Source organism: Apodemus sylvaticus, chromosome X (genome assembly GCF_947179515.1).
Source record: "Apodemus sylvaticus chromosome X, mApoSyl1.1, whole genome shotgun sequence".
Lineage (NCBI taxonomy): Eukaryota > Metazoa > Chordata > Mammalia > Rodentia > Muridae > Apodemus > Apodemus sylvaticus.
This window is the reverse complement of record NC_067495.1, coordinates 130,557,829-130,573,114: the sequence shown is the minus strand read 5'-3', so window position 1 is coordinate 130,573,114 and position 15,286 is coordinate 130,557,829. Positions and strand designations below refer to the sequence as shown.

Below are 15,286 nucleotides of genomic sequence, written 5' to 3'. Positions count from 1 at the left end.
AATTTGTTAAATTTCTTCTTAGAAAGCAAAATTACATATATTTGGGACAAGAGACCACCTTTGCCTACCATATCTCTTTTACCACCAATAACATTTATAGAGTAGGTTGTATAAATGTGTTAGTTATTCAAAATTTTCAGTTCCAAGAATTGCAAGCAGCAGTGATTGGGTATGAGGAGAAGAAAAGCCTGCATCTCAGCTCCTAGTGGGATGCCCCTGTTCGTGTCATCCCTCATCTTGGAGAAACAAAACAAGAAAAAAAGAACAAAAAAGAAAAGAAAATGAAAACCTCCCTCAAAGTGGCAGATTTTCTTATTACAGTTGACTTTCCCCAGATCCCTTCTTGCTAAGCATGTTTCTAGAGTTTAGAGAGATCCTTTCCCTATCTAGAGCAGAACAGGACAGGAAGTCAGAAAAATCAGATTACAGTCATTGCTTCTGTGCTGCTACATATCCTTTCCAGACTTGCTTGACATGGATACTAGTATAGAACGTAACCATTGGAATCTAGATTCCAATTAGGCTTCCCCTGACACAGACTCGGTGATATTAGAACACTTGGGTGGCAGGGCAAGCTGTGTTTACAGCTACCTGCACCTCCAGAAATGTATTAGACTTTTAAATCAATCTTAATATCTGTAGGCAGGAGTTTATATATAGGAATAAAATTTGAACCCCCATTTTCACACCCAATAAAAATGTCCTATAAGAGGTGTTTATTCAGAGTCAACTGACATTTATTGAACAATTACTCTGTGCCAGATGGTCTGCTAGGTACCTTAATATTGTTTTGACAAAAATTTCTTAGTATGAAATATAATTTGTTGTATCCAATCAGGTATTCTCTTTGGTGTCTATTACATACCCCACTAAAAACTGTACCCTCATGCCTTTGTGTGCCTTTTACATATATCTCCCATGTAAGCCATACATTTGTACTCATCTCAGTTCTCTTAATGGTTTGGGGACGAGTCCTTATCTGTCTGCCTTTACCTTTCAGGTGCTGGCATTATAGGTGTGAATCACAACAGCCATCCCAAACCTCTCCTCTTTGAGGTTTGTACAGGTACCAATGATCAAAACTATTATTTCTCTAGAAGATTATTTTACCACAAGCTCCAAGGAAATAAATTTCCTTTCATTTTTTTTTTAAATTAAAATGTAATTGCCTTCCTCTTTCCCCTTTTTCCCTCCAACCCTTAGCATATAGCATCCTTCCTGAACATGTACATACATACAACCAGCACAGTCTATATAGTCACTTGTATGTGTATGGTTTCAGGATTGACTACTCGTTATTGACTAACCAAGTTGGTCCTGGGGATATTCCTGGGGAAGGGTATCTTTTTCCTGCTCTTAGCATTTCTTAGTTGCCTACAGTTCGTTAGCCCTTTATCTAGAATTGTAGCCCCTTCTGTGTTAGTTTGTTAAGTGGTGTTGACCTTGGCCAGCTCATGTTTACACATATTGTTGAGCCTTCCTGGGTGTGAGCGCCATGCCATTTCTAGAAGATGCAGTTTTACAGAAGCCTTGCCGTTCCTCTGGCTCCTATAATCTTTCCATCCCGCTTCCATGATGTTCCCTGATCCCTGGGTGCAGGAGTTGTGTTGCAGACTTATTAATTAGTGCTGTCTGCATTTTGGTCGCTTGTCCTTTTCTAGAAGGGTCTTTGTCTGCTGCAAAGTGAAGTCCATCCTTTCGATGAGGCATGAGAGCAGGGCCTAAGTGTGTGTATAAGAATAAATGTTTAGAATGTAGGGAGGAATTACACTGGTTTAGTAAAGTGTTGGTTGTAGGTTCTCCTCTAAGAGCCATGACCTCACTAGCCAAAGGTAGTTAGTTAGGTTTCCAATAACAAACATCATTTCCTCCTTATTGAGCACGCCTTAAGTCCACATACAGAATTGTTGTAGTACAGGTGGGAAAATTTTGTTAAAACTACACACACACACACACACACACACACACACACACACACACACACACACACATATATATATATATATATATATATATATATATATACAGAGAGACTATATATGATATGTAACTTTAGACTATTCCTTATTCTTAAGACACCCTTACTGTTACTTTACTCTCTTCCCTCTTTTCCTTCAGTGTTTGCCTCCCTCCCCTTCCCAAACTAAAGCCCCCCTCCTTTAATTTTTCCAGTTCTCCCTTCAAATCACTTATATTCTGCTATTCTAACCTCTAGCGCTACCCCTTCTATAAACCCTTTTTACTTTCCTCATTCTGTGGTTACTCCAAGTTATGAACTTGCATCTGAAGATTTGGAGTTTGAAGGCACAGATGAGAACAAGCATTCAAGGTTTGTCTTTCTGGGTATGAGTTACCTCCCTCAGTATAATCTTTACCCTTCCATTAATTTACCTGAAAATTTCATGATTTCATTTGGACAGAAGCTTTCTTAGATGTAATGCCCAAGAATTCATGGCTGAAATAAATACCACATTCCAAGGATTAAATTGCATTAAACTTTATATATATATATATATATATATATATATATGTGTGTGTGTGTGTGTGTGTGTGTGTGTGTGTATATTCATATAAAGTTATATGCCCCCTTCTAAATATAAGCATTTAGCTTTCTATGCCTCTTTTCAAGCTACTATGCAAACATCACTTGTTGATAATAATTTAAGAACACTCTATCAAAATAGTTTAATGATATTTTCAGAGTGCACACCAAACAAAATCAACAGAAACTTAGAAGACTTCCCTCAAATTGGAAAAAAAAAATAGGTGAAAAATGCATTCTGAAATGGCAAGAAAAGTTTTACTTTTTAATTCCATGTTCATTCTTTTTGATATAAATTTATCCTTCCCATATTCATCCCATTTACATCTCCTTCCTCTCTCCTTTTTTTCTTTTCTCTGCCGAAGATCAAACTCAGGGCCTTGCTCTTCTTTACATTTCTTCTTTACCATTTTACTCTGGAGAAAATAGATTTTTATACAATCCCAAGTAGAGTAACAGCTTAAATGGTTTTACATTTTGATTCTTTGGATGTCCTTTTTCTTTGTTCAACTGAAACCACAAGCCAGGTACTAACTAGCACATAAAGTATGGATGAGATTATTAAATCTGTGACCATGGATTTGCAACTGATTGCTTAACTGGTAGAGTTGTAAAGAACCACAACTTCATATCACTTTTTTAAGACTATCATTTTGAGGAAATCAGTTTGGTAGCCAAGTTGTGAACTCTAGGCATCCATACTTATTTTTTCTGATCTGTCTTCAAAACTCCCACTCATAGGAACATCTGTCCTCTTGCAAGGGTTTGCTCCTAGATTTCTTCTTCTTATGATTGCTTACTAGATTCAACAAAGAAATGGAATTGGTAGGTAGATGCTTCTGAGTTTTGAGGAATATTAGGAGCATGTGTTCTCAGTATACTATTGTCCAGTAAAATTATATATTTATAATGGTTCACATATTGAAATTAAAAGAATTAGACTTGAAATCCAACAGTAAAATGTATTTCCCTATAAGCCTGTGTTTTCTTTGAGGGTCATGTATGTGCGTGTGTGTGTGTGTGTGTGTGTGTGTGTGTGTGTTTAATATTGTAATAAATACCAATGAAATGACGACTTGTTTGTTGAGCGTAAGGTGGAAAAAAATCCAGCAAGGAAGACAAAGGTGAGTGATGAGAGAGCATTTCCAAACACGGACCTCTTAAAATGGCCTTTCAATAAAAGCAATTGCCTCCACCTCTGGCCATCTGCATTGCATTCAGAGGAGCATTTACTTTAGAATGCCAAGTGCCTTGCCTTTCTCAAAAGCAGAGAAGTCTGGTATTGTGGGGTTCTAAGGCCTATTCACTTCTAAGCAAATTCTGTTCCTTTCTTTCTTGTGTTAGTTCACCATCAGAACTCCTTCTTGCCTCCCAATGCAAACTTCACCTTACGTTTGTTTGTTTAACATCACCTCTTAGTACACCTCTAAGTACCTGTGAGGACAAAGGGCAGACAGATAAAAGTTCCAGCATATCCTCTACACCCAACCAAGGGTTTGATTCTTGCAACAATTAAACTGAAAATTCTACTGTTTATAAGTGTAATATGAACAGTTCATACAACAGAGGTGGTAATTTATATGACTTCAGTCAGGATGCAGCACAGCATCATGTGAAACAAAAACTGCAACCCTCCAATATCCAGGAAGAAAAGGTAAGCACATCATTCCCATTTGACTTTTGCAATCAACTTTTTGTAGCACAAAAACAACCCTGGCATCTTTCTCAAACAGTCTTTGCCTGAGAAACTCACTATGTCTATAACTTTAGTAAATTTCCTCAGCCATAAATATATTAGTCATTGTGTTGTCTTGTTTAAAAAGCATTTAAGGATGACCTATCTATTACAACTTTGCTTTCCCTCCTGCAACAGGAACAGATGCAAATCTTCATTGGGACAGTCTTAACTCATATTTCACCAAGAGTTCTAAAGTATCTTGCTTTATTATATGTATATTTTTGTGTGTGGTAGCTATGAATCTGTTCAAATTGATTCTTTTTATGCAATAACTGGCCTAAAATAAAGTGCTAAATCATATGAATTTACTAAAGTATGTTAGATGATAACCAGTTTTTAGTTTCAGAGTGGTGCTAACTCCAGAGCCATCAACTAGGAAGTAACAGAATGAAAGGAATATTGAGCTCATGTTAGGAAGTAGCAGGAAGAAATTATATAATGCTACTGTTTTTGTATACAAGTTGAATATTCTATATCTGAAATGCTTGAGACCAGAAACGTTTCTGATTTAAGGGTTTTTTTTTTTATTTTGGATTATTTGAATATGTACAGTGAACTATATTTGGAGTTAGACCCAAGCCTAAACCTTAATTTCATGTATGTTTCATATATACCTTGTAAGAAATTTTTATATTAACATAAATTTGTGCACAAAGCAAAGTTTTATGGTATGGAATTTTCTGCTTAAGGCACCAAGTCAGTGTTTTTTAAAAGGCCTTGCTTTTCAGTACCATGGCCCAAGCTTTTGGGATTTCACTTATCAGATTAGGGATGATCAACCTGTAGTAACAGCCACTCATTCTATGCAAGACTCTTGGGTAAGCAATTTATAGGCATTATCTCCACTAATGTTCAGAGCGATTCTATGAGCTAGGTGTTCTTATTATTCTTATTACAGACAGGGAATCCTGAGCTCTGAGGAACATGGAGACATTATGCTAATAAATAGAAGACATTAGGAGACATCATGCTAATAAATAGAAGCATTACTACCTAATCTTAATGCCCTAACTCCAGAGGCTATCTATTTGTATAGACCCTACATTCGCATTAGAGAAGTATAAAACTGGTTTGGGAACTTGAGTATGCTACCTGAATTTTCACATGTTGATTTACTATGATTAAGAATTGCACAAAAATAGGAAACACATAGATTACAAGTTATAAAATTATATGGTTAGAAGGGGTAGGGAAAGAAGCATCATGAAATAACTATACAATTATTGAGGATAAGTCTGCTTGGAACAATACTCTCAGTAACAGTATCCCTTAATGTTCCTGACTTTTACAATGTGAGGTTTACTATAGCAGTACCTGATTTGTTTTTCTAGTTTTTAAATTTTTCATTTTATATGTATTGTTATTTCTATTGCATGCATGTATGTGTACCACATGTGCTTGGTGCTCTTGGAGGTCAAAATAAGGCATAAGATATTCTGGAATGGGAGACACAGATGGTTACGAGCTGAAATATGAGTGTTGGGAATTGAACCTGGTTCCTTTGTAAGAGTAACCAATGATCTTCACTACTGAGCATCTCTTAAGCCACAGCTCCTGGGATTTGTTTTGAGAAGGGGTTTTACTATGTAGCCTGGAACTAATTGAATAGATCATGCTGGCCTTGAACTCACTAGAAATGGGCTTGTCTCTGCACCCTCGAGTGTTGTCAGCTTTACATTTTTTTTTATTTGATATATTTTTTATTTACATTTCAAATGATTTCCCCTTTTCTAGCCCCCCACTCCCCGAAAGTCACATAAGCCCCCTTCCCTCCCCCTGTTCTCCCACCCACCCCTTCCCACTTCCCTGTTCTGGTTTTGCCTTATACTGCTACATTGAGTTTTTCCAGAACCAGGGGCCACTCCTCCATTCTTGTACCTCATTTGATGTGTGGATTATGTTTTGGGGCTTTTCAAAGAAGCTCTATACAGCTTTGTTACAATTTCCCCATTCATACTCAGTTACTAACAGGCTTCCTCTGTCTATGAACTTGCCTATTCTGAAAATTCTCTTGAATGCCAGAATAAAAGGTCATACCTGGCTTTTACTAATATTTTCCTATGTATGTTTTATTTAGAATATCTTAATGTAGAGTGGTAAATGCATAGAGCTTATCCACGGCTCATTTTAAATCATGGTTTAGCCTGGTGTGGTGTTTGATTTATAGCTACAGCACTCAGGAAGCTGAGGTATGAGTTCAAATCCAGCCTAAGGTACATAGCAAATTAAAATCAGCCTTGGATACACAGGAGATTCTCTCTCAAAATAAAAATAACACCAATAATAAAAATAAATAACAAGATTTTCCCCCAGATATCTTACCCTCTGATGGCTTTTTCATTTGAACTTTTCTTTTAATCTATCTGCAGGCTTTTTGTTGTTGTTACTCTTGTATTTATTGCTTATTCTATATATTTTACCAAGCATACACTATAAATCAGCCATGTGTCTGGGTTCTGAAGATGATCTAACAACTGAGCCAGTGTTGAAATAAATTTAGTGTTTGAATGAGGAGCCTAGGTTATTTTCTAGAAGCTGAAACATCACAAAGAGTTATTATATTTTATTACTTTAGATGTTCTTTTTATTGCTTATTTTTATTTAAAAAGTTTTAATCATGCAGGTCATATATGGGATATATATGTATATATATGTTTGGAATTATATATACATATGTGCATATAGCAATAATTAATTAAAAATAAAGAGGCAATGGGTTTAAAATAGAGCAAAGGGGTATTTGCAAGGGTTGAAGGAATTAAAAGGAAAGGTGAAATAATATAGTTCTATTCTCATAACAAAAAAGAAAAAATACTGATTTGGGTAGCAAAAAAGTGGATATAGCACAAATATCAATCAACTACTGATTAGATGCACAAAAATATGCTATGCTTACACATAATTCAAGAACAACAATGAACAGCAGGAGTGAACAAATGGCTCACAGCCATTTGGAGCTCCAGTCCAGAGGATTCAATGCTCTCTTCTGTCTTCTGCAGGCATATTACACAGACAAACACACATAGATTATAGTAAAGCATGTAATGGTGGTAATAATCTTAAACCTTGTAACTAAAAAAAAAGCCAGGAAAGCATACTGCTATATAACACGAGTGAGTCATAAAAACGTTACCTAATGTCAGAAAGCCACATACTATATAATTTGATTCATATGGAATGTTCAGAGAAGGGAAATTTGTAGAGGGCACCCACTAGTAATTGTATATGGACTGAGATGGAGGAAAGCAGTCATATCTGAGTTGTATGAGGCTTCTTTTTAAGTAGAATTAAAAACTATAAAGTTGACAGCATTGACAACTGCAAACATCTGTAAATATAGTATAAGCTTTGAATTGTAATTTTGCACAGGGCATATTATGTGCTACATGTATTACATCTCAATCAAACCACCATTACATGCTCTACTATAATCCATGTTGAAACTTATAGTATTTTCATTTTGAGAACTACGAGAGTCACACCAATAGAGTTGATCTACTTTTAAAGAAAGGTGATCATTTGGAACAGCTTTGGAATCCTGTTGATTCTATGACCTTTTGTGAGAAAGTTGAATTTTTAACTGAAGTCCTCATCTGACCATCTTCTTTTTGAGGATTGCTCTCGTGTAGTGGGTATTTTTGCTGTGCATCTTTATATGTGCATCCAAGCTCAATTTTTGCACCATGGAGCACAGTGTCTTCCATAATCCATGTGTTCATTACTTTTATTCTTTTACCAAGTTTCTTGAGAATTTACTAACAGGAATTATTGAGACAAACACTGAAATGAATAAGAGCTACATATTCATCTTAAGGATTTCATGGTCAGGCTTATAGTTGAGCACCATTTTAATAGGTCAGTAAGCATGGACATGGCGTGGACTGACCTGTATTCCAGAGAGGCTAGAGCCTTGAGGATGGGTCTGTCTGAATCTGGTCCCTTCAAATGGCTAGCATGCACATTGTATATGTGCATTCTTCCCTACATTTGAACCCCTCCAATAACAAGACATTGAACATTTCACTAAGATAGTGAAGTTAAACTGTATTTTTCCAGCATATCAAAGACCCATGAATTTCACCATCAATGAAATTATACATTTTATTCATAAATGAAACTTAAGTAGAACTATTGTTAGCATGGCTTGCACCCTCTAAACATCATTCTGTATCTTGATGGAGCTTTGAATAATCTCTATATATTTATAGAAAAGGATTTGAGTTCCTTATGTGTGTTAGACCCAGAGATTATGCATTTTGTGCCCAAGAGAGGCAGTACAGATTAGTCACTGACAGCAAACATTCTAGGACATGTCCGAATTTGATTGTAACTTTTCTTCTGCAGAACTTTGAGCCAACTTACTTAATCTCTCTGTGTATGAATTTCCTCATTTGTTAAACGATGAAGAAAGGGAACCTGTCTTACAGGATTGTTTTGAGCAATGAGTAAATTAGTGTGTGTGTGTGTTTAAAACATTGCCCAGTGTGTGTGTGTGTGTGTGTGTGTGTGTGTGTGTGTGTGTGTGTGTGTGTGTGTTTAAAACATTGCCCAGCACATAAGACAAATTCTCTGCCTATTTGCTGTTGTTTAATTGAAATTTTGTGCTTCATTAGCCAATTTTTTGAAATTATAACAATCACCTTTACATGACATACAAAAGATAGAAGGTGGACTATCTAAGCAAACCACCTAAGTTCTTATGTAACTGTATGTGGAAATGGGAGGGCAGCTCAACGTTCCTTCCTATTTATTCATTTTCCATGGTCATAGAGAGTTAGAAGTTGCATGCTTATCTCTTTCTTGTCAGTGTGATCATTAAAATAACACATATCTTATCCCGTGCCAAAGCATAAGCACATAGTTTAAAATCTACAGGAAACAAAGCACACAAAAATGATTTTTATACTTCTTGAGTGGATTTATGCCACCTTGTTTGCAAGGCTTATGACTTAACTATGGCCTTCCCCTCCCCCAACCAATGGTGTCATTGTTCCCCTGCTGTCTAGGATCTAAATTTCTATAGTGAACTTCAGGCATGTATTGCAAGAAACTGTGCCCTTTTGATTTGTCAATATTTAGGAGTTTTTCTAAGCTTATAACTTTGACATGCACAAAGTTTTTTTTTTTTTTAGAATAATGATGAACTAATGTTTATTTACTGATTTTTTTCTTAGTGTGGGTCATTGTTATCCTTTCATGCCTATATACTGCTTTGTGATTATCACTTCTAAACCAGTAATGATGTAGTCATTTATTTTTAAGCACTGGTAAGAAGAGTGAAACAAGAAGGAATAAAGATGCTGGAGACTTGTGCATGATATAGATACCTTTTTCTACCTTATGCCCTTTCTTTCCTTTTATCCCTTTAGGTAGATGTTTTCTTTTCCTTTCACCTAAAGCGCTCTGTGTATTACCAAGCCCTGGAGCTGGAGCTGGAGCTGGAGCTGCAGCTTAGTGGTATAGTACTTGCCTTGCATGCACAAGGCCCAAGCTAACAAACCTAGACCAAAATAGAACAAAACAGAATTTCTAAACAATATGCCTACATTTAATTTCCTATCTACTTTTAGTTTGTACCTGCTTACTTCTCCTATCCTAATGAATTATTCTTCCTTTGATTCTAATTGTTCCAAATATTCCAATTGTTCCAGTCCAGTGATTGGCACACAATTTTAGATGAAGTGTTAGTTTATGACACACTTTATATAGGAAATAACTGTGTCATGTATTTAGTGTATTGTCTCAGTAGACTTGCTTGCTATTCTGCCAACAGACTTTAACATTCCAGCCATTCCTCATCCTCTGCCATCACCACCACACGTACATGCTCACGCACACTAACGGAGTCACTCATACTCCTGGACGCAGGCACCAAGGATGCTCACCCAGGCTGGATTTTAGTACTATGATCGACTCATATGGATCTATGTTAGATCTTTCCTTGTTCTCTGGAAATCCTGCTGTGTCTGTGGTTTCTTTTCTGGCTAACGTCCATCACCTGTTCTATCTCTGGCTTTCTTTTGGACTTGGATGCTTGGGTTGGCATCAGAAGTAATTCACAGCAAATAATATTATTTGTGAACTTCCCTAGGAGGTTCCCCGTAGTTGTAGTTTGCTTTGGGAAAGGAGGCCACTACTCTAAATCTGACAAATTGAAAATATTTGTATCAGCATCCCATTGAAGTAAATAAAGTGATTTTTTAAAGTTAACATAGTATTTTTAGCTCTATGTCCATATTTTTGCCATGCCATAAAAATTGAGTTTGTGTGACAAAGGTAGAAGACAAGGATGGGAGTAGCATACTAGGAAAGGGGGTAGGGGTGGATTTAAAACTTTCATCAAGGTTAAAAAAAAAAAGAGTATATAACTTGTATTTTCTGAATGGCACTTAAAGCTGGCTCTGTCACTCACTCGTTTTGTATTACTATCAGAGTCATAGCCTCTGTAGTCTTGTCTCTGAGTCAGTGACATGGGCTTTCAAGTAAAGCAGAAAATATAGGAAAATGCATCTGTACTTCTGGTCTTGTGTTCATGACTGTGTCACCTTCCAAGAAAAAACATCAGTTCTTATATACAATGGAAATGTATAGGTCTATTCTTTCTAGTTTTCATTTATTAATTTTCTGGATTTGCTGCTCTCAGTGTAGTAGTGCTTTGCATTTGGGAGATGTTCATAGATACAACTTTCCCATTCATGTTAAAGTAAACAAGAACCCTGCGGGGATTATTTCTTTTGTTAGAACAGATGCTGTTATTGCAATTTACAAGGAGAAGAGAGTATTCAAATAAGACATGTGTGTTATTTTATATTTTATATTTCTAGAAGTTTGTGGTCTGTAATGTAGAGCTTAATTATCTGCCATCTCTATGAATTTCGAAGTGTTTATAATTTCCTGAGTAGATTATAACTCATTAAGGAAGGAGGCTGTTTTGTATGGTTGCTTAAACTTTTGTTACCCTAAAGCAAGAAACAACAACAACAACAAACAAAATTTACTTTGGAAATAGTACATGCATTTAAATTTTTCCTGTCTGATACTCTGATGAAAATTACAGGTCTAGAGATGTGGTTTAGCAAGAGAGGACTTGGGTAGCATGTGTAGACCTCACATTCCATCCCCAAGCAGTTCCCAAAGAAATGAGCAAAATAAATTTTATCACTGACTCCTGGCATCCAGGTTTTGCATGATGATATTCTCATTTCTTCTCATTTAAAGTAGCAAAATTCTAGTGGGGAAGGTTGGGGCAGTGCCTAAGGAAATAGTTCAACAGTCCACAGAATGGGAGAAAATCACCTATACTTCAAAGAATAGACTAAGAGAATTTACAGAGAATTGCAGAAGCTAAATACCAAGAAATTAAAAATGCCAATTTATAAATGGGCAAAGGAAATAATAGAATTTCCATTAAAAAGAAACAAAAATGACCAATACTGTTTTAAAAAGTGTTCAATATCCTTAGCCATCAGGGAAATTCAAATTAAAACTTTGAGATAACATTTCACTACAGTCACAATGGCTATTATCAATATATGACAGTAAATATTAGAGAGTGTGGGGGATAACAGCATTTATTCACTGTTGATGGGGGTGTAAATTAATACAGCCATTATGAAATCAGTTTGGATATTTCTAAAAACAAATTAGAACTATCATAAGATACAGCGATTTCCTTCCTGTGCCCACACACATAAAACACCATAACCTACCATAGGGATATTTGCACTCCTTGTTCATTACTGTTTTATTCATTATAACAAAATAATTAGAATCAATCTAATTGTCAATAAACAGTTTAATGGATAATGAAAATTTGGAGTGTATATGTGTGTGTTTGTGTATATGTAAATGTAAATATTCAGATCTAAAGGAAAAAATCATCACAAAAATTTTCAGGAAAATGAATGGACATTGGATGTATAATATTAAGTGAGGTTACACAATCTTAGAAAAGCTGAATGTTTTTCCTCATGTATCTATGTATACATGTGTGTATATATGTATACATGTGAGTTCATATAACACAGAGAAAAGAGAACAAGAAAGTCTAAATATTAAGGGGTGAGGAAGTACTCACAGAGGGCAATGGAATCCAGTAGTAAAACGAGATGTAAAGCTAATTGTTTTTCTAGTCCCAGGTCAGGCATGGTTTGTTTTTTTTTGTTGTTGTTGTTTTTTTTGTTTTTGTTTTTTGTTTTGGTGGTGGATAAGTGCAAAAAATATATTCAATAGCGAGTGAAAGGGTAAAAGCCAATGTAAGTTTCACAGCTGTTTACACCGTTTATGGCAGGAAGTTTATCAAGAGGTATAGAATTGGGGTCTGGTTAATTTTGGTGTGTGATTTTTTTTTATTTGTAAGTTTTTATAATAAAACTAATAGACCTTTAAAAACGTACTTTATATTTCATGAGACAATGGTAAATGCATTATGTTAAAACTGATGAAACTATGGAGCAGCCTTATGAGATGGATACTACTACGGATACTACATTATGGATGAGGAAACCAAAACATAGATTGTTTTTGTAACTGGGGTCTTTCAACTAGTAAGAAAGAGTTGGTATTATGAACAAGAATTCTGTTTCTTAAACCCTATTTTTAACTAGTATACTATGTTGATGTGTTTCAAAACTCAGGAACATTTGCATTTTTTCTTTTGTTCTCATTAACAAGTACTCAGATACATAAAGTTTTTATTTTTAGACTTTATTTATATTTTAAAATTAATCTTTCCATTTAAAGAATCTGTAAAAGATACTCCAAACGCCTGGCAAAGGTTATGCCTTTCTTTATTCACTTTATGCCCCTTGAAGCATTATACATATATTTTGAATATATAAAACTCCAGCGGATTGAATTACCTAACATTGCTAAGATGTAGGTAAGCTTTTTCTTGTGTCTCAAAGGATGCTGTTACATCAGCTCTGTGCTATATCCCAAAGGTAACTGCTTACTTTTTTTCCATCTAGGTCCTTTGCACTTATTCTCAGACTAAGGGTTTATTTCTAATGTTCAGTTTGGCTAAGGTCAATCTAAAACACCAAATAGATACTATGATTTGACCATGTTTTCATTTCCTCTAAGTTTCTGACAACCCAGTTTAATGCCAGTTTGATGTCATTAACTGAAAGGTTGGATTTACTGAGCACCTGCCTTAGTCCATAAATTTGCATATCTGTCATATGTTTTTCTTTCTGCTAAGATTCTTATCAAACACACTGACCTTTCTTTACATCCAAGCCATATTATTCAATAATGGGCTTTCTTCCCTTTTTGGGTCTTTGTCTCCTCACTTAGAAAGGGATGAAAGGGTGGATTGAGAATTTCCTAAGTGTCTGGCAAGAGACTAGGTCGTGCTCTGAATATGGCATCTGAGTCATTCCATCTTCTAGCAGATTCTTCAATCTCTTTCTTCAGAGAAGGGAATTTTCATGGTCGAGCTATCTCACATCCTTCAGTAGGTTTACTTCTAGATGATTTTCATTAGGCAACTGTGAAAGGCCACAGGCCACACAAGCTCGTATGGAGATAGGAAATTCAGTATTCTGCTTTGTTATAACCTTCAATTTGCTTTGAGTATTGATAATCTTTCAAAGATTTCTACTGGAACATTGTGTTATTTTGGCCATATTAGAGCCTAGGGAAAGTAAACCAAATGAACATATAGTTCTACTGAAATCCAGAGAAATATTTATGCTTTTTTCATAGCTCCTTTTGTAGCATTAGTCATATATCATATCACTTAAAATTATAACACAATTTCAATATAATGTCATATATTTTTATTGTTAGCTAAACATACTTTTAATTTTTCTTTTTCTAATTTTATATATTTAATTACAAATGAGGGTTTCTACATTTAAGATGATGCAGATGGTGTTCGCTGTCAATATGTTGAGAAAATTAGCATCTACTCCTCTTCTCTTGAGGACTTTTATAGGAATGCATGTTGAATTTTGTCACAGGTCATTGCTACTACTAGTCCTCTAGTCCAAATGACTTAATGAGCTCTTCATCTGCATTTTTCAGTCTGCAAACTAGAACTGGTCTTTGAGGATTGCTTCAACACAATTAGTCTTATTTTAACAAACATGATAACACACACACACACACACACACACACACACACGAATAATCAGCCAAAGATTAATGATTTTCATGTGGAATTTGTGTTTTATTGAGGATTAAAAAATAACATTTATGTAATTATTAGAACTCTTCATGCTAGATTGCATATAATCAGATTTGAGTATATTAAAGAAGAGATTGTACATTTGAACGGAAGTTGATTTTTCACTAGTCCATCTAACACTGCATATCTTTGATTTATCCAAATAAGTGTCTTGTACATGTTTTTTTTAAAAAAAAAACTTATAAGAGAAAGTCCTGTTCCAGCCATTTTTAATGTGAAAGCCACTTTGTTGCTTATAACATGAATATTTTTAGTGCTACAAACATTTGGTAGTACATATAATAATACCATCCACATTAGGACTTTAGGGGGCTTAATCCCAAGTTTTCTTAGTGTAAGTTGAGGTTTGTATTTACCAAGAACTTTTATAGTTTTCTTTTTTATTTTTCTTTTATTTTTTTTAATTGAGACAAAGTGTCACTATGCCACCTTAGCTGGCCTGGAAGACACTTATGTAGACCAGGATCACCCTGAACTCACAGAATCCACCTGCCTCTACTTCCAGAGTGCTAGAATAAAACTATGTGTTATCATGCTCAGCCCCTTTTTAATCTTTTCTGGGACTATACTGTTCCATTAAATAGAATCTAGGCATTTTTGTTCATGTGTATATATTGTATCAAATTTAATCACTTTGGTCACTTAGTACTTAGCTGCTATATAATGTTAACCTTAATTTCCTTATTGCCCTATATCTCCTATATTATAAAATCATTAAAATCATGAAGCATGGTAGTATGAGTTTTTATCTGCTTTGTTAGATAATTCCCTCACCTCCACATAAATACAAATACTCCATTTAATTTAGTATTTT

At 35.1% G+C, this 15,286-nt stretch overlaps 1 protein-coding gene across 13 annotated transcripts in view; it reads left to right on the top strand.

Annotated features, from left to right (window-relative positions):
• The window catches only part of Mbnl3 (muscleblind like splicing regulator 3), a 92,247-nt gene that overhangs the window by 11,783 nt on the left and 65,178 nt on the right, over positions 1–15,286 (top strand). For 4 of the 13 annotated variants that reach the window (XM_052170507.1, XM_052170506.1, XM_052170505.1 and 1 more), the window contains exon 1: positions 1,005–1,066. The exons of 5 other annotated variants lie outside the window; for them this stretch is intronic. The gene's annotated coding sequence lies outside the window, so the exon portion shown is untranslated. Of the gene's footprint in view, positions 1–1,000; positions 1,067–15,286 lie in introns of those variants that run through there. 4 more of the 13 variants (XM_052170510.1, XM_052170513.1, XM_052170508.1 and 1 more) reach the window with 3 other exon arrangements.